The following is a 6,217-nucleotide window of genomic DNA, read 5'->3' on the forward strand; positions in this document are numbered from 1 at the left end:
ACGGGGGAAATGGGTACAGTGGTTTGTATGTTAGGTGAGGAAGAGAGGTGTGTCCCCCCCTATTGTCATTATGCTAATTCTGGCATTCAGAAGCAGCACATTCCTGCCTGCCACCTGCTTTGGGGGTTCCTGGCTGCCATGTTCCTCCTAAAGTTAAGGGGGCAGCCAAATCCCCACTCCTCAACAGAGGTGACATGATAGGAGTTTATAAAATTATGTCCAGTCTTGGAGGAATCTGGATCAAGTTTCTTCTTGTTGTTGTTCAGTCGTGTCCGACTCTTCGTGACCCCATGGACCAGAGCACGCCAGGCACGCCTATCCTTCACTGCCTCCCACAGTTTGGCCAAACTCATGCCAGTCGCTTCGAGAACACTGTCCAACCATCTCATCCTCTGTCGTCCCCTTCTCCTTGTGCCCTCCATCTTTCCCAACATCAGGGTCTTTTCCAGGGAGTCTTCTCTTCTCATGAGGTGGCCAAAGTACTGGAGCCTCAACTTCAGGATCTGTCCTTCTAGTGAGCACTCAGGGCTGATTTCTTTGAGAATGGAGAGGTTTGATCTTCTTGCAGTCCATGGGACTCTCAAGAGTCTCCTCCAGCACCATAATTTCTTCTTACTCTCTGGTAACACTAGAACACGTGGGACCCAAGGAAGCTGAATGTTGGGAGATTCAAGGCAGAGAAAAGTAAGTCAATTCTCCACACAGTTGAACTGTGGAACTCACTGCCACAAGGCGCAGCGATGTCCACCAACCTCAGATGGCTTTAAGAGAGAATTAGACCGATTGGTGGAGGATAAAGACCTATCTTTCAACGGATACTAATCATGACGGGTATGTTCTTCCTCCAGAAACAGACACATCGATGCTTCTGAATACGGGTTGTTGGAAAACAACAGGAGGGAGAGGGCTCTTCTGCTCAGGTCCCCCAGGTCAAAGGTTCGGCACTCTAACCACTACACCAGACCGGTCCCATTATCCATTTCCCACTTGGTCTGTGCTGGAGTGTTCCCCCCTCTGCAATGACATACTGTAAAGGCCACAGCCTGAGCTAGGAAGCTTTTTACTGAGTCAGACCACTGCTCCATCTAGGCCAGTATTGCCTACACTGGCTGGCAGCAGCAGCAGCAGCTCTCCAGGGTTTCGCACATGGAGTCTTTTCCCTGGAGATGCTGGGGATCGAACCTGGGACCTTCTGCATGCCAAGCAGATGCTCTGCCACTGAGCTACAGTCCTTTAGTACTGTTTAATGTACAAATATCGGTAAGATTGAAGCAGACTTGGCCTGATTCCTTTAAAGTGTCGCTTGCTCAGTCGGAGTAAAAGGAACTCAAACCCACATGCCCCGGCTGGCACCTCGAAATAAGGTTTTAGGGTACTCCATATTATTCGTACTCATGGCTGTGAATCTGCCCCCTCCCTTCTGACAAAGCTGTTTCATATTGTTTGTTACTGTAAGAACGAGTGTTGAATAAGGGACTGGAAGCCACCTTAATTCCCATGTGGCCCTTCAGACTCCTTTGCCTGGCCCTCGGTGCTTTCCCTAGGCTGCGGTTAAGCCCTGCTCCACACCAGCTCCCATACCAGCGGGGCTTTTGCCTGGTGGGAAGGAGTCCTTCTCCCATGGGTGGTGCCTCTGGCCAAACTTGAGCTGCAACTTATCTCTGCACTTTGGAGCCAAGAATTCCTACCTGGGCAGCAAAGTTACCCAATGCTCTTCTGCTCTCACCCGATCAAAGGAGGGTGAGCAGAGTTGAAAGGACTTTGCCGCAATGAAATTCCTTTGCCACTTATATTTGATCCGGCTTAAGGTACAGAGGGATTTCGGTAAGGCAAACCAACTCTCCCAGTCAGGTCCAGCAAATATTGAGAAATGCTCCCCCAACCTTGGGCTGGAAGTGCCTTTCAAGGCTTTGGGATTCATCAATTGCCAGAACCTTTCGCACAAGGGTGTGATTTCAAAACCAGATCGAGCTGCCAGTTTCCCTTTGCTCCGTTTGCGGTCAACTCCTCCTTTCTGCCCTTCAGCCACCCGTTTATAGTTTCCAGCCAAATAATCCCACGGACAGGATTGCCAACTGTGCTGGGTATTAAGGTAGTGCTTTATCAAGCTCAAGATCAGATCTCCTAAATGGGCAATCTTCCAGGGGCAAGATTATAGATCATCGTTCCCTGAAATCGACAATCGTGCACGCATAGGGACATTGGAAGCTGTCCTTTATCAGTGACCTACATACAGCTCGTCCTCTAAAAACACAAGCTTCTAGTCCTCATGGTTGGGAACGAAGGGGTGATTTAGTTAGAAACACAGAAAGCTGTCTTAACACGGAGTCAGTTCATTGTTCCATCTAGCAAAGAGTGTCAGCTACACTGATCAGCAGTGGCTCTCCAGGGGTCAGGTAAGCACTGCCTGGAGATGCAGCTGGGATCAAATCTGGCACCTTCTGCATGCACAGCGTCAGAGAAAGTACGCCTCCGAACAATGCTGGAATCTGCAAGTGTGTTGCGACTGCGCTTGAGATAAATGGACCACTGCCCTGATTCAGCAGGGAAATTCTTGGGTTCTGCTGTCTCAAGAGGCGGCATTGGCACATAAAAGGCTCCGCATCTCTGCACATGCGCCACCAAACCCTCGAGATGGCAGGCATCAATTTTGCTTGCCCAGCTATAAGAGGAAACAAGGGAGCAAAAGGATGGCAGCTTGCCGGCGCCACCTTGTGGAGCGCCAGAGGGCCCATTTCCATTAACACTCAGTGCACCGAGAAACAACAGGCACATTGCAAGGGCCCCACCTCGCTGGAGAGGTGTACTGGTGCAACTCTGCATGCTTCTATGCACGCAGCTGCCCGGCACCAATGCAGGATGGCAGGGTTCATTCATATCACAAGGGAGATGCAGCGTCAGGGCAGTATTTTTTGTACGAAGTCAGGCCCAGGCTACTTAACTCCAAATATCCCACCACTGTCTGCCTTAAGTATTATCGGGTCTCATGCAGGTAAGTCTTCTCATCACCTTGATTCATAGAACTGGAAGGGACCCCCAGGGGCCATCTACTCCAACCACCCCCAATGCTGGAATCTCAACTGAAGCATCCAAGACGGATGGTTCGCTGTAATCTGACCTACTGCTCTTCCTGCAACGTAAGAGTGGCACACCTTGTGCTATTATCTTCCCTTTGTTGCATCTTGTTTTCTCCCCTGATCCTTTTAAAACTGGAGAAGTCAAGAAATGAACCTGGGACCCCTCTGCAATTAAAGCAATTGTTCTATAACTGAGCTACCCCCACCCACCAAAATAATAATAATAATACCGCCCTGCCTCAACTCAAAATCTTGGGAGGTGGGGAAGCAACCTGCCCTGGTAAGGATTGCACTCCCCTGGTAGGAGCAAGATTGCAGCTTGGGGGTGGTTCCAGGAGTCAACAGCAGATGGCCTGGCCACTGCACTCCCATGCTCTGCCAATTTGCAGGCTGGATTATTGCAGTGCACTCTATGCAGGGCTGCTGCAGCAGCCAGTCTGCTTGCTGGAGTTGCCTTCAGATCTCAAGTAATTCATTTTTAAACAGCGACGTTGTTTGCCAGTTCTTAAAGCATTAAAAGACCCAGGCCTCAAATACCCAAAAGACTGCTTCCTTCCCTACATGGACCCTTCTGGGTGTTAGCATTGACCAGAGGGGGGGTTCCCTGGGAGAGGGTGCTCCTTGTGGCGCGTCCTGCATTGGTGTAAGTGCTGGCTTCCGACAGCCGAGATGCACCTTCTCAGGACCCTCACCTTAATTTTGTGTTTTTTTAATAGTGTGTTTTAGTGTTGCAAACTGCTCTGGGACTTTAAGGCAAAGGGCCAGTAAATCATCATCATCAGTAACTGAGCACCTTCTGCTCCATAAGCAATAGTTCTGACTGACCACTCACCCGTCCACAATGGGATTCAAATCTGCAGGCGTATTCCTGGAAGTGCAGTTTCCTGGAATCTCCGGCGCCTTTGCTCCTTCCTCCGACAGGGAAGAGCTACGGCCTAGTGGCAAAGCGAATTACTTCGCATGCAGAAGGTCCCAGGTTCAATCCTGGGCATCGCCAGGTAGGTCGGGGAAGAGATGCACTGCCTGAAACCCTAGAGCGCTGCTGCCAGCCAGTGTAAGCAATATCAAGCTAGTTGGTCTGATTCTGTACAAAGCACCATCCTATGGGTGGTATTCAGCTAAGTTTTACTAAAGAGGAGACCCACTGGAATCAATGGGCCTAACTCTGTCCTGTTATTTACTGGATGTATACCCTGCACTTTCCTCCAAGAAGCCCAGGGCAGCAAACACATCTGAACTAATATGACTGCAATACCAACCCTTGTTAACTGGATGGAATAATGGTTTTAACGGTTATTGCTTTTAGAATGTTTTAATTGTTTTCACTTTGCTTTTAAATTGTTTCTCTGTTCACCTCCCTGGGAAGGGAGAATGTGAATTCAATAAATAATTATGGTAGTAACTTCTAAGAAAACAAAATAAATAAATAAATTCCTTCCAGTAGCACCTTAGAGACCAACTAAGTTTGTTCTTGGTATGAGCTTTCGTGTGCATGCACACTTCTTCATACCAAGAACAAACTTAGTTGGTCTCTAAGGTGCTACTGGAAGGATTTTTTTTTTTTTGACTATGACAGACCAACACGGCTACCTACCTGTAACTGGTTCTAAGAAAACAACCTTCTAAAAAAACAATAATTTGTTCTCAAACTACTAATTTCAGGGTTGCCAGGGACAGAACTTCAGCCATGAAATGGGCCTGGCTAAACGGCACATATTCTAAGTTTCTCAATTCCAGTGGGTCTACTCTTGAGTAAAACTTGACCACCACCCTATGTTCTTGACAGCACTGCACTGGGTTCATTATGCTGGTGACTGCAAAATCTTAAAAGTGTCAAGCTGTACCGTAAAAACACTTCTGAGTATCAGTTTATTTTTTTTTCTTGTTTTTAACCTTAATATACATTTATACAGCCCATAATAAAAATTATGCAACAGGATTTTGTTTTTTGTTTTTCAGTTATTACGCTACGGGGAGTCAAGAATAAATGCATGCAGTTACAAAGAAGAGGTAGTAGAAACACAGTATTAAAGACCTAAAAATACAAATGTCGTATAAATTAAAAAGAAAAAAAAAACTTTCAAATTAATTGCTGGAATTTCTCATACAGATAAATAAGGTAAACAGTACATTACGTTGTCAAAGCAAAGAAAATAAAAACATGGGTGGGCGGGGAAAGGAGGCCCACCCATACACACACACACATACGCGGTCATCAGTTCATGGAAACAGATGCGTGTCTGAATGTCAACGACCTCCCTGCAGAGAAGGCCGGGCTAGTACAAAAAAAAAAAAAGGTTCCAAATGATTTTGTTCTGAAGAATGGGGTGTGTTCAAGTGTCCAAGTGACAATAATTTTCTTATTTTTTTTTTTTTTTAAACAACAAGCCAACTCTCAAAATGAAGAGGGGTCATTTCCAGAGAAACTAAGTTGCCTAGACAACGAATTCACAAAAGCCACCTGAAGGCATGTCTGAAGGGGGGGGGGGAGAGAGAAGCAGCCGTAGGAAGTGTCCACTCAGAAACCACCCTAATTTTTTAATGCTCTTCTGCTACTGTAAGGGGAGGAAAGTCCACGCCACAACAACATGCAGAGTCCTTACACTGCGTGTGTCCGAGAACCCTTTATGCAGTTTTAAAGGAACAGACTGAAACTGCAGCATGTCTCTTCTGATATGAAATGGGGGGGGGGGGGGAGGGAAACAGGATTAAGGGGATACCTACTGATAAATACAGGCAGTAACACACAAGTTCCACATGCTACAACAGAACTAAGCAACCAAACTTGTATAAATGGGGGGGGGAGTGGGGGACAACAGCAAGCCAGCGGGGGCTTCGCAACGCCACCAAAATGCTGAGTTGTGGCCAAGTTACTCAAGTATTAGACAAACGGGTATATAAAAAAGGGAAAAGTCCTCCTGAAGACAGGTATGTACAGCTTTGCCTGAAAGTCTCCTAAGACGCTACATTTGAAATTTTGTAAAGCGTTTTTTCTTTTCTTTTCTGGATGATTTCGGGATGGGCGGTGGTTCCCCCCCCCCCCTCAAAAAGCATACAGTGAAATTGAATGGTTTCCTCTAACCTGCTCCAGTAAGAGTTTGTTTTTGTGCCTTTTCTGCTTAAAAAAAAAAAAAGTCCAC

Source organism: Lacerta agilis, chromosome 15 (assembly GCF_009819535.1).
Source record: "Lacerta agilis isolate rLacAgi1 chromosome 15, rLacAgi1.pri, whole genome shotgun sequence".
NCBI lineage: Eukaryota > Metazoa > Chordata > Lepidosauria > Squamata > Lacertidae > Lacerta > Lacerta agilis.